The sequence below is a fragment of the Eriocheir sinensis genome, chromosome 8 (genome assembly GCF_024679095.1).
Source record: "Eriocheir sinensis breed Jianghai 21 chromosome 8, ASM2467909v1, whole genome shotgun sequence".
Taxonomy (NCBI): Eukaryota; Metazoa; Arthropoda; class Malacostraca; order Decapoda; family Varunidae; genus Eriocheir; species Eriocheir sinensis.
Window position 1 is genome coordinate 21,201,535 of NC_066516.1, and position 27,257 is coordinate 21,228,791.

Sequence of the window (27,257 nt, forward strand, 5' to 3'; positions counted from 1 at the left end):
CCCCCCCCCCACACACACACTTACAAACAAAAATACGCGTTTACATAATAAGGGTGAGATTTATATGCTCAGAGTCAGGTTAACAGTCCTTATGTAAAAGCCTGATGTGTGTGTGTGTGTGTGTGTGTGTGTGTGTGTGTGTGTGTGTGTGTGTAAGGGAGGTGGGTTGAGGAGGGAGGGGTAAGAGCGATGGGGAAGGGAGAGAGGGAAGGGGAGGACGGCAATGAGGGTTATGGAGGGGAAGATCAAGGTGAGGGGAGGGGAGGGGAAGGGGCTTAGGGAGGGAAGGGAAGGGGAGCTGTGGAATGGAAGGGGAGGAAAGGGGACGGGAGATGGGGGAAAGGGGAAGTGGGGGAGGGGGGATGGGAGAGGCTGGGGAGGGAGGAGGGGGGGAGGAGCAGCGGGTAACCTTGAGGCGTGACGGGACAATGATGGAATTCTAGGGTTACTTACTCACCGAGGCTCGTAATGCAATCTTTATTTTTTTATTGCGGTGAATTAACGACGAAGTCAACATTTTCCTTCTTCTCTCCTCTTCAACAACTTCTTCGGTCTATGAATACTCCGAATACTTCAGCGGAAGTCTCGTATTCCAAATTTTTACGGGGAATCGATTAAGTTGAACGTTTCTTCTCTCTTTATTCAACACTTTGATCTATATGACTACTTACGATGAAGCAATTATAAGTAAACATTTTAATTTTCTCTTCAGTAATATCTTCGGTCCAAATGAATGCTTAGGTAGAAAGTAGAAGTCTCATCGATTTTTTTTATTTTTACGGTGAATCGACTAAGTTTTGTCTCTCTTTTCCTCATCATTTTCAGTCGATATATAGGAACTCTTATGTAGAAGTCTCGTACTGCAAGCTTTCCCTGTGAGTGAATCAATTGAGTAACCCATTCTTATCTCCCTTTCCATAACTTTTATCATAGGAATATTTATGTAGAAGTCTCGTACTGCAAGCTTTTCCTGTGAGTGAATTATTTGAGTAACCCATTTTTTTCTCCCTTTCCTCACCTTTCATCATAGGAATATTTATGTAGAAGTTTCGTCCTGCAAGCTTTTCCGGCGAACCAACTAAGCAGCTTTTTTTCTCTCTCTCCCATTCCAGACTTTTTATTACAAGAATATTTATGCAGGAGTCTTCTGTCGTAAACTTTTATGGGGAATCAATTGAGTAAACAGCTTTTCTCTTATCCTGTAACACTGTATGAGGCTGTAATAGGAATACTTATGTGGACTTAAGTCTCGTATTGCAAACTGTTACAATGAATCGAGTTGGATAGTATTTTTTTTTTCGATATCTTACTTATATAATCCTTAGTATCGACAACCATCACGGCAAATCGATCAAATTAATGTCAGTGTCTTTTTTTGGGTATTCTCATTAAGTGCTATTAAGTAAACCGTGGTGGCAGGTTGAGCAAGAACGTTACTTAACAGAATTATCGGGCGCCTCGTGAATGATAAAATGAGTGACCGACAAACTTCACGACAAACTTCACGACAAACTTCACGACAAACTTCACGACAAACTTCACGACAAACTTCACGACAAACTTCACGACAAACTTCACGACAAACTTCACGCTGCTGACGGTGAGAGGTGCAATTTTAGACCATTTTCATATCGACTCACGTTCAAGGGTGGGACTTAACACTCTTGGCTCTCCGTACATTAACTCCTTCCCATCGATTCCCTCGTGAGTGATGGAGCACAGTGGCACGCGTGTGAATGGACCCTCAGGAATGCCGAGTGGAATGAGTGACGTGTGCGTGCGTGCGTGCGTGTGAGTGGCCCGTGTCTGAGGTCAGTATTAAAAGACGATTTCGGTTCTCACATCAGCTATTTCTAAAGGTCAAAGAGGGGGTCAGTCGAGTTCTAATGAGTGTATCTTTAGGTTCACGGCACAGAAGAAGGATCAAACCACCACCAGGGCCATGAAACTACTCCTGGATATGCCCAAAACTCCTATGAAAGCCTTGTCAGATATGTGTACCCGGGCGGCGAAATGTCTTGTAATTCGACCCTTGAGTGTCTGGATGCCGGAGAGCAAACGATAAGGTAAGCGGGTGATTACAACGCTGTGGGCCTCCAAGGTTTACTTTTATCTTGCTTCCGTCATGCCACTCCTTGCCACGGGTCTCAGGTACGATTCCAGCACCAAGTCATGCGTCTCTGTGTCCTCGGTGTCCTGCCTGGCTTGTGTAGGGGTCACGGGAGGGGGGGGAGGGGGAGGAGGGCAGCTTAACGACTTGACCCTTTGAACGGCGCCTAAGAAGGATTGCCAAGGCGTGTGTCCTAGGCTCGTGCACAACACCAAGCCCAGCGTCACCATGGCTTTTGAGGGGGGTCTGTATGGGGACAGCTTTTGAGGGGGGTCTGTATGGGGACAGCTTTTGAGGGGGGTCTGTATGGGGACAGCTTTTGAGGGGGGTCTGTATGGGGACAGCTTTTGAGGGGGGGGTCTGTACGGGGACAGCTTTTGAGGGGGGTCTGTATGGGGACAGCTTTTGAGGGGGGTCTGTATGGGGACAGCTTTTGAGGGGGGTCTGTATGGGGACAGCTTTTGAGGGGGGTCTGTATGGGGACAGCTTTTGAGGGGGGTCTGTATGGGGACAGCTTTAGAGGGGGGCGGCATCTCGGTTTGACCCTCTACGGCGCCGATGAAGAGCCTCGCCTTGCCCGATGCACGAATACCAAGGCTCTAAAGGGGGGGGGGGGGGGGGGGGGACTGACCGAGGCGTGGCGAACTCAAGGCCATCCACAGCAGCATCGGGACAACCAGGAGCAGTAGCAGAAGCAATAGCAGCAGCAGGAGGTGGTTATTACGTCCGCAAGTTATCGCTGCAGGTCCGTCCTTCTCCGAAACGCCCATCTTTTGTCTTGCTCTTGGACACTCAATTCTGCCATGCTTGAGTCATTACCAGGTCCAGCTCGGGGCGGTTCATATCTTTAGGACGACCACGCGCAACACAAACACCATTTATGAGCGCCGCGCGGGGTGTGGACAGGCCATAAAAGGAGGCGGCGGGGCAGTGGGCGCGCGCCGACTCCACAAGAGGGTCGAGGAGTGTTTGGGATGCAATAAAAGCGTCGAGGAGGATTTAAAAGATGACGATTCGCCATTAGGTAAATACGTCAAACAGGGAATGGGTTTCAGTGCACAAGGCGGGTCCCGAGGCCGAACACACACACTTTTCAGGGCCAGGCGAAGCGACGCGCGTTAATAATTGAGTGTGGCCTCGCGTGACCGCCTGACAACCCCGAGCCGGAGCGAAGACGGACAGACGGGTCGATACGAGGCGACACCTGTTGGAGCCCGGCGAGGAAGAGAGGAAAAACAAATTGTACCGAAAATAAAGAGAAAAAGGTAAGGGCGTTCGCAGTGTCCTCCCGAAATTGACCTCTCTTTGGACCACCTCTTTGGATTCTTTTTAGGAGCAGTGAGTAGCGGGCTTTTTTTTTATTATTGTTGTTTCCTTTTTTTTGTTCCCTTGAGCTGTCTCCTTTGTTGTAAAAAAAAAAAAAATGAAGACAGTGAAGAATTCAGCTACCAAAAACTGCAATAAATATATGTAATTGAATAAAGAAAACATTATCAAAGCGAATACATTGATGAAAAAATTATAAGTAAACACGTAAATTGATAAACAAATGCCAGTAAACGGAACAAAGAAATGTAGAAACGAACAGAGATAAGTTGTTGCATATACAGATAAATAGACGAGTAATGAATGAATGAATAAATAAATGAATAAATGAAGCAAAGGAGCAAGAGAGGAGTGTACGAAAAAAAAGTGCAATATACGAAAGCTAATGGTGACCTTGAATAAGCAAAAAAAAAAAAAAGTCGCGGGGGAAGAAAAAGATGAAACTGCCACACATCTGAGACTCACGATGATAAAGAAAAAAAAAAAAAAAAACGAAAACTCACGCGATGTTATGTGAACTAAAAAACAAGAATCACACATAAGATCCCAACACGATGACCCACAAAAAAAAAAGATGATAAAAATAACCAATGAGACCGAACTGCCGCAATGACCAAAAACAGGGAGGTAGGAACAAAGGGAAGCAGAGAAGGAGGGAGGAGGAGAGGGATAAGAAGGGAAGGAGTGGAGGGAGGAAGAAAGGAGGAAGAAACAGGGGAGAGGGGAGGGAGTAAGCTATGATATTTAAGTCGAGTCTTCAACTATGAAAGACTTGAAGTATCAGAGTGACGCAAGGAATGTTGAGTGTGCTGACGGGAGTGGAGGAGGAGGTGGAGGAGGAGTGGAGGAGGAAGAGTGAGCACGTGGGGGGAAGAGGGGGTGAGAGGAAGGAGGTGGTTGAGGGACATAGGGAAGAGGTGCAGTGGCAGGGTATGGTAGGGGGAGAAGGGGTTGAGGTGGGTGAGACAGGGAGGAAGGGGCAAAGGAAGAGGGAAGAGGTGTTGCCAGGGGTGGTGAGGGGTGTTACTTGGCGGGCACGTGTTGCCATGGCCAGAGGGAAGGGGTGCAGTGACGTCAGGTGAGGGGGGAGGGTAACTGAGGCGGGGGTGTTGCGTGCTTGCTGGGCGTGGGAGGGCGTGTGCTGGGGCTGGTGTGGGTGGGAGGAGAAGGAAGAGAAACAGGAGGAGGAGGAGGTGGTATGGCTCACCGCACTGGGGAGCTTGTTGCTAAGACCGAGGGCGCGGGAGGAATGGATGGGGTGAGGGAGGGTGAGGGTGGGGGGTGCCAGATGTAGGGTGAGGCATATGGGTGAGGGTCAAGATATGGGTGTGGGCGGGTGAACGGGAGCACTTGTTAGTTAAGAGGGGAGTGAGTGGGTAGTTTATCTCAGTAGGGAAGGGAAGGGAAGGGAAGGAAAGGGAAAGGAAGGAAAGGAAAGGAAAGGAAAGGAAAGGGAAGGAAAGGGAAGGGAAGGGAAGGAAAGGAAAGGAAAGGAAGGAAAGGAAAGGAAAGGAAAGGAAAGGGAAGGGAAGGGAAGGGGAGAGAAGGGAAGGGAAGGAAGTGTTGGGTATGGGAATCTAAGGGTGAGATACAGGGTGAAAAATCGGGGAGAAAAGGGAAGTGCCGAAGAGGATGGTGATGTTATGTGGCGGTGGTGGTGGTGGTGGGGATGGAATGTGGTGTTGGCATGAGGAGGTGGTGGTGGTGGTGGCACTGAAGGTCACGGCTGCTGGCACTGGCGGAGCGGCAAGAAGGTGGTTTCACGGGACTCCAAGGCGAGGGGAAATTTACTCTGAATGACGTCACTCCACTGGCCTGACGTATCCACACACACACACACACACACACACACACACACACACACACACACACACACACACACAAACACACACAAAGGCGTCGGGGACCCGGAAGATAAACAATGCCGTCACTTTTAACGAGCGAACACACTGCTTTTAGAACCAGGCCCTCCGAGGGTGGCGCATATACCCAAGATCAAAGTCACTTTCAGCCCCGCGTGGAGGTGCGAGGCCCAGGACACGCCCTTGAGCGGCCGCGCGGGGGCAGGCGGCCAACAAGGGGAGCAACGCCGCCACCTCCACCTCGCAACACGGCCCCTCACGCTGGCACGCTGCACGGCCGTGTCAGCCCCACCAGCGTGACGGGAAGTGCTAAATCACCATGTAAAACGAGTACGTAACACCCCGTAACGAACTGACGAGGCAATAAGCGGCACAGCGACACGTACTGACAGCATAAGTAGCATAGCAAGTTATAGTGTGCCTCCAGTAACACTGCGGCATGTACAGACAGCAGAAAGATAGCTACACTCCATAAGAAACAGTATAGCAAGTAGGTGGTGGTGGTGGTGGTGGTGGTGATGGTGCTGCTGCTCAAACAAAGGTCGAGGAAGAGGAGGAGGAGGAGGAGGAGGAGATGATAGAAGTGGAAGTAGTGTTGCAGATGTGAAGATTACTAAACGAGCTTAAAAATAAATACAAACAGCACAAAGCTAACTACACAGAGCAACAAACAGTATGATAATAGGTACAAACAGCATAGAGAAAACTACAAACGGCATAAAGATAACTAGGTAGCAACAAACAGTATCACGGTAAGTACAAACAACACAGATAACCACAAACAGCATAGCGACGAGGACACAGCATAAAGATAACGACAGACACCATAATCATGAGTAGGAGGCCGCCTTATAAGACCTTCGAGTACCCTGGTCCACGTAACAGCAAAACAAGGCAACAAACAGAAGCCATCGCCGGTATAACGTATGGCGGGGAAGGGGGCGGGGAAGGGGGCGGGGAAGGGGGCGGGGGAGCGGGGAAGGAGTATTAGCCACATACCTGATAAACCCACAACAGCAAACCAATGAACTCCACACGGCAGCGACTTGTCCAGGGCGCGGCGAACGAGCCTAGGACGCCGTGAGGACACCGCGAGCCTCACCCTCCTCTCCCCCTCCTTCCTGTCTCTTAGCCTTACCCCCCCTCCCTCCCTCATCCTCCCCCGTCAACGGTTGCCCAACTCGAGGCGGGGCGGACGTGTGTGACCCAGGAGCCTCACACCTTCCCAGGCCTCGCGCGGGTCACAGCCCAGAGACGACCCCGAGTGGTGGTGGTGGTGGTGATGTTGCTGCTACTCAAACAAAGGTCGAGGAGGAGGAGGAGGAGATGATAGAAGTGGAAGCAGTATTGCAGACAGTGAAATAAGAGGAGAATAAGAATTAGGGTGAAGAGAAGACGGAAGAGGCGGAGATATTGGTGGCTGTGGAAGAGGAGGAGGACAACCAGTACGAGGACGAGAACGAGGAAGAACAGGTAGTCGTGGAGGTGAAGAGGAAGAAAGAAGGAGGAGAAGGAGGACAGGGAGGAGGAGGAGGAATGAGATTTACGATGCAGGTAACCTAAGACGCAGCTCAACGAACGAAGGAAAATGCAAGCATATGTGGACGCGATAATTGCCAGTCGCTGATGATCGGACACGCTTATCGGAGGGCGGGGTGAAGGAGCGACAAGAAAAAAGAGAGAAAAAAAAACAAGACCCGCGGCTAAGTAATGACCATCGCGCCCAGGACAAGGCGGGCCACGACAGAAAGATGGATTTGGGCTGGGAGCAAAAATCACCCGTACGCCCCAACACGATCCCGGCGGCTGTATAATCAATGAAGGGATCCAAGATGTATTCCGGAGGACCTCGGTAGGGGGCGTGGGGGCGAGACCTTGAGCGATCACAACCTCTTTAGAAGCGCTGAGGAGGCGTGAAGGTTTTTCTCTTCGTCAGGGAAACGATGTGTGTGGGGGAGAGGAACCGCGGAGCAGGGAGGGGAGGGCACGAGGGCAGAGGCGAGGGAGACATGAGAGGTTTGGTGAGGTGGCGGAGGGAAGATGGGGGTTTGCGTGAGAGCATAAAGAGTTGAGGTCGAGGTATGCGGGGCGAGTGGGAGGTCCTGAGGGCGAGAAGGGGGGAGGAGTGTGGGTGGAGGGCAGGGCACGAGGGAGGAATGCGTGGTGATTGAGGGGGGCGGAGGGGGGGGAGCAGGGAGGGGGCGGCGGAGGTGGAGTGGCAGCGAGCCTCGGCCAAGGTGTAGCCGAGGGGCGGAGCGTTTTAACGCGTTTTTCGTCGTATCACTAAGCGTCGAGGGCAAAAAGGAGGCTTATGTTTTACGTCTCGTTATCTGCGAACACTGCCGCAGCTGGGGGCGCCGAGGGTCCGGTAAGCCACAGGGAGAGAGACTTGTGAGGTGGGAGGTGAGGGAGGGGCGTCGGGACGGTGGGAGGAGCCAGGGGTGGCGGGACGGGCTGGTGGAGCAGCGGGGCGGTGATGATTGTGGGGGGCGGGGCGGGGGAGGGTAAGGACAGTCACAAGGTCGAGCACTGAAGATGAACTGAAGGTCAAGCGACGCGGCCCACGGGAGGATGATTCACGGCTGCGCCGCGGCGGGTAGGTGCCCGCTGCGGGTCGCTGCCTCCCTCTTGCCTGCCGCTGCCCTGCCCGTGCCCAAACTCGCCCCATTCTTTGCACTATATGAACGAGTTGGCAGGTCGGGAAGCCACCGGGAAGGACTCATAACTTTGGCGCGGGGCAGGCACAAGGCACGAGGCCCCGAGGCGATGATCCCCAACATATGTTTTGCGTCTAGCAGCGAGCCGTGACGCGGAGTCTCCTCGCTGAACTCAGACTTGATTCAAGTTTGACTCCGAGAATGTGTTCTGCCTCGCTCCCACACACTTGCCTCCAGGCACTGCGAGGTCAATTTTGTTATTCATTTTTTCATGTGATGTTGACCATCATTCCTTCGTTTACATTTTTGCCAACTGCATGTTTGTCCAAAATGGTCACGTTCTCTCGTGTTGCCGGGGCCATAGGCTGAGGCAGACTTTCCTGCCCTCCCCAGGCAAGGTGCAGGTGCCTGTATGAAGAATCTTGTGGCGTCTTAAACAATGCGAATGCGTTGTGCTTGTTTTGCTTTCAAGCACAAAACACGATAGAAACAGCCGGGCGTGCAAGGCACCGTGAGCCCGGCTTGGAGGCTCCTTATATGGCCCGGCGTGGCCGCGCGTGGGGCGGTGAGTGACGGTGTACCCGGCGGGGCATGATGGAGGGGCAGATTCTGGCTCACACGTTATGGTGCTGGCATGCGGGGGTCGCGGGTGGCGGGGGTGGGCGGCTGGGCGGGGGAGGGGAGGAAGAGGCGTGGAATATGAATCTGTCACTTTGGGTAAACAAAACATCAGAATGTCTTGTCACACGTCAAGTCGTGCATAAGCTGTGCACACTCGCGGCCCAAGGAAGGCGGTGGCGACCCATCAGCCTTACCTGCTACCGCCTTCGACAGGCCAAACAGCTGCTGGTATCGACATTAGTCAAACGTTCATCAATTCTTGTCCACGCCTACCCTCGGACAATGGCTACACACACACACACACACACACACACACACACACACTCGTGTGTGTGTGTGTGTGTATATATATATATATATATATATATATATATATATATATATATATATATATATATATATATATATATATATATATATATATACATATATATATATACGTAAAAAATCGGATTTTAAGTTGACGGTGACTTGTACCAGAGTGAGGTCTGCATCCTCGGCGTGGGTCACGGAGAGTCGAGACACTCAACGCTCGCGTGCGGCGCGGCGCCAGCCGAAGGTGATCCCCGAGCAAACCTTCGTGGCCAGATGAAGTCTGCGGTGAGTGGCCGCGCCGGTGTTTGGCCGCTAACGAGAGTTTGTTTTTCATACACCAGTCAACAGACTCACAGGATACAAGTAATTCATGGAGAGATGAAAAAGGTAACCACAAGAGCCATCTGTTGCGGCCACGGAATAACAAAGCAAAACCTTGAATCTTGCCGAAAAGGAGAAGTTAGTGATGGTTGACGGTGTGAAGGACAGCCCGGGGCGCGTCGCCGAATGAGGCAGAACGAACCGGTACGACGCTGACGGGCGGGTAACTATAGCAACACACTGGCATCACGCGAGACCCGCCCTACAAGACAGTAAATTCACCGTGAGGAACAAGGTCATCTCTCAAGAGTTGAATTACCCCTTGATTCACTCCCCCCTCCCCCCTTCACTGCGCCCAAGGCTCTCCCTCTCAAGACTGATTCGCGGGGTAAGGCGATACGAGAGGCATGCGTGTCTGGGCTATTCATTTCAGAGCAGATAACGACGAGAATAATAACGCGGCGGATACATGAAACGAGCAAAATAACCTTGTGGCTCAAGTGTACCCTCGAAGGCTACAATCGATCACTAAAGTTGACCTTGAGAGGCGGCTGATTGGCTCGCGCTTAACAATGCTAGAAAACAACCCGGCCGACTCAGCGCTCCGCTTGCCCCGACGCGCCGAGAGGGAGGGAGGGAGGGAGATAAAGCTTTAATTTATGGCGTGTGTGCACCTTTTGGGCCAACACACAGGTGGGGAGAAGTACGAGGGGGAGTTGTGAGTGTGTGTGTATGAGTATGTGATTTGTGTGAGTAGTATTGACAGTTGTGAGTGTGAGTTGCGAGTGAGTTGTGTGAGTAGTATTGACAGTTATAAGAGAGTCTGTGTGAGTGAATGAGTGAGTGAGATGTGTGAGTGGGATTGACAGATGAGAGTGACTGTGAGTGAGTGAGTGAGTGAGTGATTTGTGTGAGTGGTATTGAAGGAGGAATGCATGAGTCGTATGTTGCTTGCAAAATAGCGTGACTGGCTAGTGTAAGGTTGAGTAAACAAGTGATTAATTGATTGAATGAGTGAGTGAGGGGGTGAGTGAAGAGAAGTAATATCAATGGATGCCAAGTTAAGTGAGTGTGAGTAAGTGAGTGAGGAAAAGTGGAATGAATGGTAAAAAGTTGAGTGAGTGGGTGGGTGAGTTTCCAAGGACAAACGATATGAACCGTGTTGAGTGAATGGGTGAGTGAATGAAAGAGTGGAGTGAATAGTGCAAAGTTGAGTGAGTGAGTGAGAGAGTTAGAGAGTGAGGGAGAAATAGATGAATGGTGATGAGTGAATGAGTCAGTGAATAAGAGTGGCGTGAACGGTGCAGATTGAAATATAGGTGGGTGAATGAATGAGTGAATGTATGAATGAGTGAGTTAGTGAGGGATAAAAGTTTGCTGAATGGTGAATGAATGAGTGACGATTGGGGTGAACGATGCAAAACTGACAGAGGAGTGAGTAAGTGAGTGAGTGAATGAATGGGTGAGGAAAATAATAAACTGTGGTGAGTGAGTAACTGGGAGAGGAAAAAAAAGTAAAACGAACGGTGCAAAATTGAGTGAGTGAGTGAGTGAGTGAGTAAGTGAGTAAATGAGTGAATGGGTGAGAATAATAATGAATAAACTGTGGCGAGTGAGTGACTGGATGAGGTAAGCAAAGTGAAATGAACGGCGCAAAACTGAGTGAGTGAGTGAGTGAGTGAGTGAGTGAGTAAAAAGTGGAGTGAATAGGGAAGATAAAATGAGGTGGATGATTAATGTGGCACTCTGCAATGGAAAGAAAAGGAGGAGTAAGTGAGTGTGTTTGTAATGAGTGAGTGGAGAAGTAAGAGTGAGTGAGTGCGTGAGTGAGTGTGAATAAAAATGGCGTGAGTGGTGAAGGATCAAGTGTTGGTGCGTAGTTCGAAGTGTGCCATGCTAGGGTGAGCCAAGATGACCTCCACACCTCGTTACTGGAGGAGGAGGAGGAGGAGGAGGAAGAAGAGGAGGGTGGAGGAAAGAATAGGGGAGGAGGAGGGGGTGGGTGGGCGGGGGCGGCAATCGAGGAGGCACGCAAGCACTTTCGTCCATTGGTGTTTTCAAGGTCGGGTTATGCAACAAGCAACCTCTTTCTTTCTACACCCTCCCTTAGCGCCCCCTTCCCTCCCCTTCTCCCCTCCCCTTTCCTCTGAACCAAGCAGCTGCATTCCTCCCCCCCCCCCCGCCCCCGCCTTCCACCATTACCCTCACCTCCCAAACACAAGGACCTCCACCCTCACCCCACACCCCCGTCTTCCTTTCTCGCCAACGCGTCTCCATCTCCCCCCGGTCCTTTCCCATTTCCTCCCCTCTATCTCCCCTTCCTTCCTTCCCTCCCCCGTGTTATGTGTATACGACTTTAAAGCACCGACACACTTGAGACACACACACACACACACACACACACACACACACACACAATTATGCATACAAACTCCTAACCACACTTAAAAATTTCAACATAACACACGCACATACACGACAGCACTTAACACACACACACACACACACACACGCTCATGCACTTCCTCATCGTCTTCCCTGGTCAATATCCTCCCCTGAACTCACACCTCTATCCTCCTTCACCTTCTCCGCTTCCTCCTCCTGCTCCTCCTCTCTAGATTGACAGTGGTGGTGGTGGTGATCGGAGGGCATTCACCCGCTAGAAGATTGTCGCCCCTTCTCTTTCCTTGCTCTCAATCCCTTCCGTCCTTCCTTCCTTCCTGGCGGCAATGCTTTCAATGCAACTTCACACGCCGACTATACTTTTTACTCCCGTTGCTCAAAGACGCTCTCAGACGCAAGGAGGCGGCATGCATTTGTAAGGGGATTGACTTAGTGATGTTTTTTTATTACTGTTTTTACTGATACATTTATTAAGCCTGAATGCACTGGGTCTTTTCTGCTCTGGTTTCCTCACTTCCTCTTTTCTTGTTTGTCACGTGAAGGAATAACGGAATAAAGGTAATAAATGATACGGTTAGAGGAAATGAATAAAGGAAGAAAGGAATAAAAGAATGAATAGAGGTTTTGTAAGTATTCAGGTAAGAGCGTATATATTAATTAATGGTATGGTTGATAGGTAGATAGATAGACATAGATAGATAGTGGGAGAGAGAGGGTCCACTGTGTCGGCTCTTCGCTGTTAAAAAATAAAATCAAAGAAAATATTGGGTTAAAAAAAGCAAAAATTCAAGTAAAGAAAATAAATTGGAAAAGGATGAGGATGAGGAGGAGGAGGAGAGGAAGTCCTTTCGTAAGAGAGGTCCTTGGAAGACCCTTAGTCCAGCATCAAAGGGAAGGTCAATCTCTCTCTCCGTGTTTTTTCTTTTCATTTTCATTTTTTTAATCTTTTTTTCTGGTTTATTTCCCTTTTTCTTTCTCTTACTTTTCTGTTTCTCTTTTCTCTCTTTTATCCTCTTTCTCTCTTTCTCTTCGTTGCAGTCTCTTTCCTCTTTCTCTTGATCTCCTTTTTCTTCTTGTTCTAGTTCTTGTTCTGCTTTTTCTCTTACCCCTCTTCCTCCTCCTCCTCGTCCTCTCCCTTCCCCTCTTCCTCCTTGCTTTCCGCCTCCTCCTCCTCGGGCGGGACACGTGGTTACTCAAGAGCAGAGCAGCAGATGTTCCTTCCCAAGCTGTGAGTTGCAAGTTAATGAGAGTTGACGAGTGGTGTGAGGACGCAACACCTCGGCCTTGGCTCGAGAGACGAACAAACAGACGACGCAATGTAGCACTGAATAATGGAGTAACTGTGTGGGAGAGAGAGAGAGAGAGAGAGAGAGAGAGAGAGAGAGAGAGAGAGAGAGAGAGAGAGAGAGAGAGAGAGAGAGAGAGAGAGAGAGAGAGAGAGAGAGAGAGAGAGAGAGAGAGAGAGAGAGAGAGAGAGAGAGAGAGAGAGAGAGAGAGAGAGAGAGAGAGACAAAGAGGGTCTAATGCGACGGCGGCACTCAGTAGAGGAAAGAAAGGCTGAAGTATGTTGATGTGTTTGTAGTGTTGGTGAGTGGATAACGAAATGAGTTCACAGAGGGATGTCATATTGGGCTGAGTTGGAGAAGTTAAGTTAGGGGAAGTTCTTTTGCGTGGCACTGTGCAAGAGGGAGAAGAAGTGAAGTATGTGATTGCGTTTTTAATGAGTGCGTGGACAACAAAATGAGTTCACAGAGGAGTATTATTACGTGTCATTGAATTAGAAACGTAAAAGGGAGGAAGGTAGTAATTGTGACACTCCGAAATGGGGAAACAAAGACGGATTTTGTAGATGTGTTTGTAGTAAGTAAGTGAATAACGAAATTAGTTCACAGAGGAGTATTATTATGTGTCACTGAATTAGGAACGTAAAGGGAAGGAAAGGTATTTATTGTTGCACTTCGAAACGGGGAAAAAAAGACTGACTATGTAGATGTGTTTGTAGTAAGTAAGTGAATAACGAAATGAGTTCACAGAGGAGTATTATTATGTGTCACTGAATTAGGAACGTAAAGGGAAGGAAAGGTTTTTATTGTTGCACTCCGAAACGGGGAAAAAAAGACTGACTATGTAGACGTGTTTGTAATAAGCAAATGAATAACGAAATGAGTTCACAGAGGATTATCATAGTGTGGCATTGAATTAGGAATGTAAAATGAAGGGAAGGTATCAAGTGTGTTATTCTGCAATGGAAATAAAAGACGGTGTATGTTGATGTCTTTGTCATAAATAAGAGTTCACAGAGGATGATAATGAGACACCGAACTGGGGCGATGAGAGGAAGAGAAGGTACTCATATTCAAAGTAGCGCTCTGCAATACAAGAAAAGCAAGTTGAGCGGATAACTAAAAATTGGGACGCAGATGTTTGCAGTAAATGAGAGGGCAATAACACGAGTTCACAGAGGTATTAATGAAGAAAGGTAAATGAAATGGAAGGTCACAAAAGCGTTGCACTCTGCGAAGGGAAGGAAGGATTGCTGAAGGTATTATGAATGTAGATGAGAGATGTAATGGGCGAGAGGGGATGTAATGAGGTGCTTGACGATGCAGAGTGAAATGGATGGTCTGCCACTGCAAAGGCTCATGAATAAGGACAGTTTTGTGCGTGATATATTTGTGTCCTTGATTGAAGAGGCGAGGAAGAGTGAATGAAGAAAATAAGTAGATAAAAAGTTATAACAAAAAAAAAAGATGCATTCGATGATAAGAAGAAGAAGAAGAAGAAAAAAAAAGAGGAAGAAGAGGAAGAAAAAGAAGAAGGAGAAAATGAAGCAGAAGACGAAAAAGAAGAAGCAAAAGACGAAGACGAAGAAAAAGAAGAAGAGGAGGAAGAAGAGGAAGAAGAAGAAGAAGAAAATGAAGCAGAAGACGAAAAAGAAGAAGAAGCAAAAGACGAAGACGAAGAATATGAAGAAGAAAACGAAAAAGAAGAAGAGGAAGCGCACCACCACCACCACCACCACCACCACCGAGGCGAGCGTAATCTAAAATATGCAAAGTACTTGGATCAGGAAGCGAACAAAGGACAAGACAATCAACTGACGCGGCCTTGAGTATATGTGTGACCACGACCAAGGTATGTGTGCGTGGTGTGGCCTTGGGGGACGCGCGTAATAAAGAAACATGAACTATGAGAGCGAGGACAATAACACCCCATCATTGCGCAGTAGCTCCTCATCTTTTCGTATACTATGCAGGAGGAGGAGGAGGAGGAGAAGGAGGAGGAAGGAAAAGAAGGAGTAGGAGGAAGAGGAGAGAGGGGGTGAAAAGGCTGAGGATGGGAGGGGAAGGAGAGGAAAAGAAGGAATAGAAGAAAGAGGAAGGGAGACGAGGATGAGGAAAAGGAGGAGTAGGAGTAGGAGGAAGAAGGGAGAGGGGGCAAAGAGGCTGAGGATGGGAGGGGAAAAAGAGAAAAAGAAGGAAAAGAAGGAATAGCAGAAAACGTAAGGGAGACGAGGATGAAGACGATGAGACGGCTGCAGCGAACTTAATCGAAACACTAATTCAGGGTCATCAACTGGTGGCAGCGTCGAGGGAGGGAGGGTCCGGCGGTGCAGTGACGCTTCAAGGAAAGGCGTTACGTGAGCCGCACCGAGTTGACCTTGCCGGGTGTGAGGCCAGATGTGCGGGTGTCTTGGGGAGGGGGTTGGGTTGGGGTCATGCTGGGGAGGTGGAAGAGAGTGGTGGTGGAGGAGGAGGAGGGTGGAGTTGCAGAGGGCGGATGGATAGGGTTGCATAGGGTATAGAGGAGGATGTTGGGAGGAGAAAGATGGGTTGGTAAAGAAGGGGAAGGAAGGGAGGGAGGAAGAGGAAGGGCATGGTAGTGACGGAGGGGATGAGGACAAGGGTGAAGGGAGAGAGAAATGGTTATACTGGTTGATGTGGTTCGCCTATCTCGTGGTAATGATGATTGGTTGTTTTGTTGGTGTTGGTGGAGGTCATGGCTGGTGGTGTTGGTGGCTGTCACATAATGCGATAATACGGCGTCATAATAGGTTGTCTGCAATGATGAATGGTGGTGATGGTGGTAATGGAGATACTGGATGGATGAGGTTATTGTTGTTGTTGGTGGTGGTGGTAATGGAGATACTGTAGATGGATGAGGTTATTGTTGTTGTTATCATTGTTGTTGTTGTTATTGTTGTTGTTGTTGGTGGTGGTGGTATAATTAATAATGATGTGGTTGTGGATGTTTACTGTTTATTAGTTAAGGTGCGTTAGCGTTAATTAAGGATTTTTACGTGTGAGTCTGCTTGTTGATCTTTTTGTTGTTGCTGTTGTTGTCGCTGTTGTTGCTATTATTATTATTATTTTTATCATTATCAGCATCATTATTATTATTGTGTTGCTGTTAATGTCAGCCGAGTTGACAGTGGTGGTAGTTTAGGTGCTCTGAGAGGTGGAGGAGAGTGGAGGCTTATGGTGAAGGAGAGTGGAGGCGGAAGAAGGTGGTGGTGGAAGGGAGTGGTGGTAGAACAAGGTGGCGGTGAAAGAGGGTGGGGGTGGAAGGTGAAGGCGGAGGAGGGCGGTGGTGGAGAACGAGAGTGGAGGTGGAGGAGGGTGGAGGTGGAGGAGGGTGGTGGTGGAGGACGGAAGTGGAGGTGAAAGAGAGTGGAAGCGGAAGAAAGTGGTGGAGGATGACGGTGGTGGAGGAAGGTGGAGGCAGAACCAGGTTGAGGTGGAGGAGGGTGATGGAGGAGAACAAGGGTGGAGGAGGAAGAGGAGGAGGAGGCGGAGGCAGAGAAGGCGGGAGGCGGAGGGCAGGTGGAGAGGCCAAGATGTAATAACGGTGGAGGCGTGATGGAGAGAGGAGCCAACCTGCTGACCTGGCGTAAAAAAGGTACTAGGTAATAATAAGCAAGACTCTCTCTCTCTCTTGTTTTACTTTTTTTTTCTTTTTAACATATGCTTCCTAACAGTAATTCTCGTGCATATATTTACATTATTTTGTATTCATCGACTTACATGTACGCCTGCTGATATGTACACACACGGCTCTTCTGTGTGTTTATGTGTGTGAAAAAGACATGCCGGGTTTTTGTTCTTCCTGCTGTGGGGGCGACAAGAAGAGGACGCCGAACCTTTTGAACCTTTTGCATGCATGGAGTCACACCAACGGGCAACTCGTGATGTCTCGGTAGAGTAGCGACGCATCCGGTCACAGGTTGCCACACGAGGGCGGAGGGGCGGCAAGGAACAGGTGGGAAACACAATTAATATTTCAGGTCAGCGGTGATGGACATCCGTTAGTGGGTGGGCGGCTTCACCGGCGGAAAGGGAACCCACACAGCCTCCGGGAGCTGTTGGCGCCAAATTAGGTGATGAAAGGACTTCATGGATGACTCCTGCCGGTGTGTGTGTAGCGCGGGTCTCGTACATGAGTCACTCTGGGCGGGATGAATGTTGTCATGGTGAGGTTTCTGGGAAGATCTTCGAGGAACGTCTCCTCTGCTGTATCCTGTTCTGCTGCTCACTTAATGGCTGCTTGCCGGGGCGCCGCCTTAGACACCTCATCACTCACACCCTCCGGCAGGCGCTACGGACGGAGGCTGTTCACAAATAGCAGGCAAAAATGAAAGCTCAGGAGTTGTCAACGGGTGATGCAGGCGGCGGGCAGTGGTCAAAGGACTGGTTTTGGAGACGAGCAAAAAGATTACCTTTTTCAGAGCAAGACTCAGCCGTGTCTCTTGCACTTCCGCGTTTGTGGCCGAGCAGCTGGACGTGGTGCCAGGTGCTGGGGGCGGGGCGCGGAGGAAAGCGAACCAGTGAACCTTGTGGCATGCGGTAGTACGGTCGAGGTACGCTAGTGAAAGCACCGGTCATGTTGCTACTGACGGGTGCGCGGCAACGGACGCCGGAGGGCAAAAGGTCGCGGACGGAGGCGAGAGGGAAGGCGAGATAGGGGACGCCAACCAGATGAAATGAGAGTAAATGGAGGACGCATATCAGCGGGATGTTGTAGAAGGAGGGAGGAAAGTTAAGTTTTTGTAGGCCGGCGGAGGAGGGAGAGTAGTGAAAGGAGGCGGCAAATGACTGACGGGGAGGGAGGAAGGGGGAGGGGGAGGGAAAGGGGGGTAGCGGGCCCAGATATTCGGTAACTCTCGTAATCTTTGGCGGCGGCAAAACAACAACACCGCAAGTCGTACATTCGCCCTCTAAGGCACCTTCACCACCACCACCACCACCACCACATCCCGGAGGAGACGAGAGAAAGTGAGAGTGTGAGTTGAGTGTCCGAGATGTGGGACGATAACCATGTGTGTGTGTGTGTGTGTGTGTGTGTAACGTAGACACACACACACACACACACACACACACACACACACACACACACACACACACACACACAGTCACGGGTGTCATTGTCCTGCCTTAACTGTTCTCGCGGCGTTCCGCATGGCCAGCATCCAGCATCCCGCCCCCTTCAGCACCCCGCCGGCATCCCATTCCCTCACGCACACCCTTTCCGGCACCAATAAACCCTCACCTCTATCACCTCTTACTCCTCCGAGGGCAGCGGAGTGTTCCAAAAATTCAAGAAATCTTTGTCCCTTCGTCTCGCTCGTAAGGGGAGCAGGGATGACCCCCCCACCCTGCCCCCGCCCCCCCACAGGGCACCCCCAGCCGCGCCCCCCGATCCCCCGGAGGACTCTACGGATGACCTCTCCCCCCACCCCCACCACCTCCACCATCACCAGCAGCTGCCGCGGCGGTGGGGGTCGTTTAGCCGGGACGACGACCCCGCCAAGACGACCTTCCTGTGAGTACTGATGACGTTGTTGTTGTTGTTGTTGTTGTTGTTGTTTTTCTTATTGGAATTAGTATTATTGTTTTTTCATTTATTTTCTTGTTGTTGTCGAGTTAATTTTTTTCATTTTTTGCTTCATTTTTTCCTTTTTTTTCGTCTCCTTTTGCTTCTTTTTTTGGGGAGCCACATCGTCTATTGTCGTTTTTTTTTAGCTGGTTTTTTTTTCTATTAATTCTTTTTTTTCTTTGTTTTTCCTTTCTTTTTTGTCTTATTTTTTTTGTCTAAATCGTTATATTGTTCATTATTTTTCATTTTTCTTTTTCATCTTTTGTTTTCATATTATTTACGTGTCCTTTGTTGTTGTTTTCCTTCCTTCGCTGCCTCTTTTTTTATTTTTTATTTGTGTTGTTTAGTCAGGAAAAAGGAAAATTAAGTGGAGAGGAAAAAGTAAATGTTGGGTAAGGAGAAGGGAGAAGAAAAGAGGAGGGAAGGGAGAAGAAAAGAGGAGGGAAGGGAGAAGAACAGAGGAGGGAAGGGAGAAGAAAAGAGGAGGGAAGGGAGAAGAAAAGAGGAGGGAAGGGAGAAAAAAAGAGGAGGGAAGGGAGAAGAACAGAGGAGGGAAGGGAGAAGAACAGAGGAGGGAAGGGAGAAGAAAAGAGGAGGGAAGGGAGAAGAAAAGAGGAGGGAAGGGAGAAGAAAAGAGGAGGGAAGGGAGAAGAAAAGAGGAGGGAAGTGAGAAGAAAAGAGGAGGGAAGGAGAAGAAAAAGAAGGAAGGAAGAAAAAGAGGAGGAAGGGAGAAGAAAAGAGGAGGAAGGGAGAAGAAAAGAGGAGGAAGGGAGAAGAAAAGAGGAGGGAAGGGAGAAGAAAAGAGGAGGGAAGGGAGAAGAAAAGAGGAGGGAAGGGAGAAGAAAAGAGGAGGGAAGGGAGAAGAAAAGAGGAGGGAAGGGAGAAGAAAAGAGGAGGGAAGGGAGAAGAAAAAAGAAGGGAAGGGAGAAGAAAAGAGGAGGGAAGGGAGAAGGAAAGAGGAGGGAAGGGAGAAGAAAAGAGGAGGGAAGGGAGAAGAACAGAGGAGGGAAGGGAGAAGAAAAGAGGAGGGAGGAGAGAAAAAAAAAGGTTGTGAAGGTGAATGTCTCTTAAAATTCTCTCTTTATCTCTTTTAATATTATATGCATGTAAAATTCATAGTATGCAGGATGTGGCAGGTTCTTGTTATTTTTTTATTTGCGTGGAAAATGTTGAAAAGAAAATGGAGAAAGAAATCAACTGAGAAGTAGAGGAAAAGGACAAAGAGGAAGAAAAAGTAAAAGAGAAAGAAGATAAGGAAGAAAAATAAGAAGAAAATGAAGAAGAAAAAAAATGATAATTACGATAATGATAATAATAACAAGTAGAAATGTAGAAGCAGACAAACTTCCATTACAAATATAAACAAAACAAAAAAGAAAAAGAAACAAATAAATAGCAAAAAGGGAAAATAAACCCACTAACATCATTCGAAAAAGACAAGAAAAAAGAAAAAGAAAAAAAAAAGAAATATGAATAAGTAAAAGATCCCAACGAGGAAATTAGTAACGGAAAAAACGGAAGTAAAAAAATTGGGCACTTTCACGTTATTATTTTTTTACTTTTTCTCGAAGGTTGATGACGCTGAGTGTGTGTGTGTGTGTGTGTGTGTGTGCTTTCTTTCTTTCGGCTCTCTCTGTTCTACCAAAAAGGATCCTACGGCGGAGAAGACCCGAGAGGATTTTTCTCCCTGCCGGTCGGCGCTCCGGAGGCCATTCTGTTTTCAATCCCTGAGCTGACGAAAGCGGTTTTCTGCCACAAAACCGTAATTATTTTTAATATCATCTCACAATCATCAACTATGAAGCTCTTCGCAGTTTGGACGATGTTAATGGTCCTGGGGTATCTGGCTGCCAGCAGCCTCTCCCTGGAGAGCGGCGCGGGCTCTACGGGGCTCGTGAAGGTCGGGTCAGGCTTCCCTAGCCTGGAGAATACCGCTGAGGATCCTTGGCGGAAATATGACGGTATAAAGAAGGAGGCAACAGTACAAAATAAAAAAAAGAGGCAGCGAAGGAAGGAAAGCAACAACAAAGAACACGTAAATAATATGAAAACAAAAGATGAAAAAGATTAATGAAAAATAACAATACCACAGAAGAAAAGCCGAAGGAGGATAAGCCAGCAACTCTTCTTGTTCCGAAGGTAGGGGCAGATGACCAAGGTAAAAACGAAACAGAAACTACATTTAGTGCCTCAGGAAAGAGCGACGAACCTCAGAAAGTAGAACGAACAGAGGTAACAAAGGAGATTCTGCCAGGCAATAAAACGAATCAAATATTTGTAACAGAGAAAGAAGAAAAATTACCTTTTGAGGAAACCATTAGGGAAACATGTGTGGAGAGTAAGAATGATACGGATAAGAGCGATGGACGTCAGATAGTAGAACGAACAGAAAAAACCATTGAGATTCTTCCCGGCAATAAAACGAATGAAATGTTAGTAACAGAAAAAGAAGAAAAACTACCGATTTAACATCACGGTAGTACAGCCTCCCCCCACCCCTCCCCCCCGCAGTAGTGTTATTGTGGCCCCGAAAGTGAATCAGCTTGCTTTGAAAAATTAATATAGAGGACATCGAATGATTTACCTCATGAGATAAATTCAATGGTGATATCATGTGTGTGTGTGTGAGAGAGAGAGAGAGAGAGAGAGAGAGAGAGAGAGAGAGAGAAGGAAGAAGACAAAGGAGAAGTAAAAAAGACAAAGAAGGAGAAGTAGAGGGAGAAGACAAAGAAGAACAAGACAAAGAAAGAGAAGTACAGGAAGAAGACAAATAAAGAAAAGTAGAGGAAAAATAAAAAGAAGGAAAAGTAGAGGAAGAAAACTAAGAAGGAGAAGTAGAGGAAAAGGACAGAGGAAGAAAAAGTAAAAGAGAAAGAAGATAAGGAAGAAAAATAAGAAGAAAATGAAGAAGAAAACGAATGATAATTACGATAATGATAATAATAACAAGTAGAAATGTAGAAGCAGACAAACTTCCATTACAAATATAAACAAAACAAAAAAGAAAAAGAAACAAATAAATAGCAAAAAGGGAAAATAAACCCACTAACATCATTCGAAAAAGACAAGAAAAACGAAAAAGAAAAAAAAGAAATATGAATAAGTAAAAGATCCCAACGAGGAAATTAGTAACGGAAAAAACGGAAGTGAAAAAATTGGGCACTTTCACGTTATTATTTTTTACTTTTCTCGAAGGTTGATGACGCTGAGTGTGTGTGTGTGTGTGTGTGTGTGTGTGTCTGTGTGTGTGCTTTCTTTCTTTCGACTCTCCCTGTTCTACCAAAAAGGATCCTACGGCGGAGAAGACCCGAGAGGATTTTTCTCCCTGCCGGTCGGCGCTCCGGAGGCCATTCTGTTTTCAATCCCTGAGCTGACGAAAGCGGGTTTCTGCCACAAAACCGTAATTATTTTTAATATCATCTCACAATTATTATCAACAATGAAGGTCTTTGCAGTTTGGACGATGTTCATGGTCCTGGGGTATCTGGCTGCCAGCAGCCTCTCGCTGGCCGGCGGCGCGGGCTCTACGGGGCTCCTGAAGGACGGGGCAGGCTTCGCTAGCCTGGAGAACGCCGCTAAGGATCCTTGGCGGAAACATGACGTTATAAAGAACGAAGCAACAGTACAAAATAAAAAAAAGAGGCAGCGAAGGAAGGAAAGCAACAACAAAGAACACGTAAATAATATGAAAACAAAAGATGAAAAAGATTAATGAAAAATAACAATACCACAGAAGAAAAGCCGAAGGAGGATAAGCCAGCAACTCTTCTTGTTCCGAAGGTAGGGGCGGATGACCAAGGTAAAAATGAAACAAACTACATTTAGTGCCTCAGGAAAGAGCGACGAACCTCAGAAAGTAGAACGAACAGAGGTAACAAAGGAGATTCTGCCAGGCAATAAAACGAATCAAATATTTGTAACAGAGAAAGAAGAAAAATTACCTTTTGAGGAAACCATTAGGGAAACATGTGTGGAGAGTAAGAATGATACGGATAAGAGCGATGGACGTCAGATAGTAGAACGAACAGAGAAAACCATTGAGATTCTTCCCGGCAATAAAACGAATGAAATGTTAGTAACAGAAAAAGAAGAAAAACTACCGTCACATGAAACCATTAAGAAAACATCTGTGGAGAGTAGGAACGTTACAGAAAATGGCGATAGACCTCTGGTAGTAGAACGAACAGAGAAAACAAAGGAGATTCTGCCCGGCAATGAAACGAATGAAGTTGTAGTAACAGAGAAGGAAGAAAAACTACCTTCACGAGAAACCATTAAGGAGACAAAAGTGGAGAGTAAAAACGTTACAGAAAATGACGATGGCCCTCTGGTAGTAGAACGAACAGAGAAAACAAAGGAGATTCTGCCCGGCAATGAAACGAATGAAGTTCTAGTAACAGAGAAGGAAGAAAAACTACCTTCACGGGAAACTGGTGTGACGCCACCGAAGGTTGTCAAAAAGATTAGGAGAAGGAAAGTTTGTAGGTGTGACTCGTTAAGGACCATTTTGGTGGTACCAGAAAAATTAATTGAAAGAATCGCTGCTGTTGTATTGAAGGAAATGACAACAGAGTAGTGATAATGTGTTGCTGTTTCTCTTATCAATTTCGTTAAAAAAAAAAAATATTGAAGAAGTTGGGAGGCCGTGAACCATTCAAATATGTCACTTATGAACACGGTGATTGCGGCTCCGGTTTAGATTCGAGAGAGCTATGTTTCTTTTATGAGTGTACACACACAATGCCGGTTTGTCTCCGGCCTTGAGTATTACATCATTTAGTGGCGTCCTTAGCTAACAGTTTACCACAGTTTACCTTCCGCAGGTTTCCCAGTGAGCACTGAGGCTACGCGCAGCTATAGCGTAGAGCCCAACTTTACCTCTGACCTATATAGTTACCGCAGCACCCAGATTCAAGGACATGTATAAAATTTCAGCCTGTCTCCATGCACGCTTTGTTCACGCCTAGTTGGTGCCACATCAATTGTTAAAGAGCCGAGCCATTTTTTTAAGGTAAGATATACACGATGCCAGTCTATCTATTTTCATGTATTAATCCAGACCCTGGTAACGTAGCATCCAGTGTAAAATAGCCATTTTCTAATAGAATATATATATATATATATATATATATATATATATATATATATATATATATATATATATATATATATATATATATATATATATATACACATAATGTCAGTCTATTTCCATGTATTGGTCCGGACCCAGCTAACGCGGCATCCAATTTCAAAGAGCCATTTTTTCAAAGATAATATATACGTAATTCCAGTCTGTCTCCATGTACTAGACCACACTCAGTTAATTTCTGCACCTGCGTTACGTTTAGGAGAGCCAGATTTAAAGGAAGACCTGCATACATAACGTCGGTCTGCCTCAGTTCAGTAAACCGCCACAAATGTAAAACAAGTATATAAACGGGCATCGTATTGTTCCACGCCCAGTTAACGTCGCCTCCAGCTCCAAAGAGTCACAATTTTTAGGTAATATAAATCTACACGTAAGGCAATTTTGTCTCCTTGTATAAATTCACGCCCAGTCAATACCCCCGTCCGGATTCCGTTTACATGCGCCAAGCTATAAAAGAATACTTATACATTCATAACCCTGGCCTACTTCAGTTCAATAATCTACCACAAATGTAAGCCACGAGTAAGCGCGTCTCCCCACTCTGTCCCCGTTCATTAATATATGCGCCGAGAAGCTCTGACAGGCGTCCCCGAATGGTGAACGAACCTCTTCTGTTGCTGCTGCTGTGTACCGAAACGCCACATTATTCACGAGGTCAGGCGGGGGAATGGGTTTAGTCTTTTGTGCGGGAAAGGAGAGAGAAATAGAGAGTGGAGTAAAGAGAGAGGGAGAGAGTAAGAAATGAGGATTCCATGGGTCAAGCACTACGAAGCACCACGAAACGCTACGATTTGCTACCATTATCCTCAGATTTGAATCCAATAGGTTACGGTAAGATACGATTTGATCAGGATCACCTACCCGCGCGCTCACCAGCTGACCTCCCTGCCACCTTCGCCTCGCCCTCTCTGCCGCTCCCCCCTTCACGCCTCAGCACCCCAGTACGACCCAGTGTAGCATTTTGAGTGTAGGTAGGAATAACCCCTCACACAATTACTCCTTAAATGACACTCCTCTAAGCAAGTCTGGGCGTGAGAGAAACTTAGGAGTCCTAGTGAGCGCTGACCTCCGTCCTAGGGCTCAATGCATTCAGGCTAAAAATCGGGCCAACAGAGTACTGGGTTTCATCTCAAGGAGCGTAAGCAATAGGAGCGCTGAAGTCATCCTCAAACTTTACTTAGCACTAGTTAGACCTCATCTCGATTATGCAGTTCAGTTCTGGTCCTCCTACTTTAGAATGGATATCAAGATGTTAGAATCTGCACAGAGGACAGACAAATTCAAATTCAACAAAGACATAGGCAAGAATTGGTTCACCAGTAGAGTGGTGGACGAATGGAACAGGCTTGGGAGCTATGTTGTGGGTGCCAATACCATAGATACATTCAAGAAGAAGTTAGATAAAGCCATGGGTGGTGAGGTAAGGTGGGGTTGAGTGTACAGGAGCTGCCATGTATAGGCCAACCGTCCTCTTGCAGACTCCTTACGTTCTTATGTTCTTATGCTAACTCACCCTTCTGTATCCTACCACTACCACTACCATCTCCACTTCCACCACCACTTCCGCATTCGTTCTCTCATCACTATCCCTCACCTGTTGCATAGACACTAACATCACTGCCATCATACCTAGACCATCATAAGTTACCCTATCTATACCTTATCACCACCACACTACCACCACCATCACTATCATCACCATAATCACCACCACCACTACCTTTCAATGAACCCCATCTTTACTATCTTTACCGTCTATCCTCATCAACACCACGACATGACATCAGCCTTCTCTACTTGTCCCCTCACTGTCACTCTTCACTTTCAATCTTCACAAACACCTTCTATTTACTACCATCAGTTCATAACCTCGCCACCCGCATCGTCACATTCCATCTCTTAATCCCACCACGGTTACAAATAGAAAAGCTTGTAATATCACCTTTCCCCTGCCCCCCCCTCCCCCCCGCCGTTGCTGCACAGGTATGCTTCACCCCTTCACCGCTAACTCTATGGTCACGACAAGTAAGCAGCACACGCACCTCACGACGAACACTTGCGTCACAAAACAAACAATACATTCTCACCACTGCAGCGATAACTCCACAGCCCCTTCCTTCCCCCTTTCGCAGTGACAGCCACCACCACCACCACCACCACTACCACAGCTTTCACCAAAACAAAAACCCCACATAGGGAAAAAAAATATATATACTCTCCCAAGTTCTTAAAAGTCTACGCTCAGGTCAACCCCGATTTAACATCACGGTAGTACAGCCTCCCCCCATCCCCCTCCCCCCCCGCGGTAGTGTTATTGTGGCCCCGAAAGTGAATCAGCTTGCTTTGAAAAATTAATATAGAGGACATCGAATCAGTTACCTCATGAGATAAATTCAATGCTGATATCATGTGTGAGTGTGTGTGTGTGTGTGTGTGTGTGTGTGAGAGAGAGAGAGAGAGAGAGAGAGAGAGAGAGAGAGAGAGAGAGAGAGAGAGAGCAATGCTTAGCAACAATGTAACTTCTGCAAATAAGAGAGGGAGAGCTGAATTTAAATCGAATCATAAAACTTTGAGGAATTCAATGAAAAACATGGAAATCAATATGCCCGAACGATTTTTATAGGAGAAACAAACAGGCAGAAAACGCCCTAAAGAAATCGAATACATTAGAAGAGTCTAGGAGGAAAGTGTGTGTAAAAAAATGCCTTCTCATTGACGTCACGACCCCAAGCGGCCTCGTGGGCGGGTAGCGCAGCACACACACACACACACACACACACACACACACACACACACACACACACACACACACACACACACACACACACACACACATGCCCGCCGCCAGTGTGTCGTCAGTGCCGGCAGGAAAAAAAGCAAATGTCGGGCAAACGTTCTGTTCATTCCGGAAGTGCCGTCAGCCAGTGTGTGTGTGTGTGTGTGTGTGTGTGTGTGTATGTGTGTTTCGTTTGTCTGCTGGTCTGTCTGTATGTCTGTTTATCTCTGTTTGTCTGTCTGAACGTATATAGTATACTTATGTCTACGTCTGTCTCTCTGTCTGTCTGTCTGTTCTGTATGCCGTTCCCGCAACCCAAGTTTAAAGACCACCTACTCTCACTGTTGATATGTTCCTGTTTGTTTGCTTGTTTGTTTGTTTGTGTGTGTGTGTGTGTGTGTGTGTGTGTGTGTGTGTGTGTGTGTGTGTGTGTGTGTGTGTGTGTGTATGAGTATGCATATTTCCTTAACTGTAACGCAGCTGCCCAACTAACAGTGTCCTAATATTCCGCCCTCTCAGCCCCGCCCATTTAGTCCTGCCTTCTCTTACTCCCGTCCCCCCCCCCCCCACACCCCTCCGAGGCTCCGCGACCGCTGTAAGGGGACGACGTGGAGAGCGACCCGACCCACCTCTCAAGTTGCTCCCGTTTTGACCAGACCCAGACACAAGCAGATGGTTCTCGCGTCCTGCAAGTCCGCCTGCCTGTCTGTCTCAATGTCTGTGTGTCTGCGGCGCGCTTGCTTGTTTGCTCGTTAATCTGCCTGTTTGCCTATTTGTCTGCTATCTAGTCTGTCTGCCTGCCTGAATGTTCGTCTGTTTTGTCTCTTTTTCCGTGTCTTTT

At 47.5% G+C, this 27,257-nt stretch overlaps 2 long non-coding RNA genes across 7 annotated transcripts in view; one reads left to right on the forward strand and one right to left on the reverse strand.

Moving 5' to 3' along the window:
• Positions 1-27,257, reverse strand: part of LOC126995674 (uncharacterized) — a 279,072-nt gene that overhangs the window by 118,130 nt on the left and 133,685 nt on the right. The gene's annotated exons all lie outside the window — the stretch shown is intronic.
• LOC126995677 (uncharacterized) overlaps positions 2,792-27,257 on the forward strand; it is a 71,261-nt gene continuing 46,795 nt past the window's right edge. Inside the window, exon 1 of one of the 4 annotated variants that reach the window (XR_007750645.1) lies at positions 2,792-3,375. This is a non-coding gene — a long non-coding RNA (uncharacterized LOC126995677). The remainder of the gene's footprint in view (positions 3,376-27,257) is intronic. The other 3 variants (XR_007750644.1, XR_007750643.1, XR_007750642.1) reach the window with 3 other exon arrangements.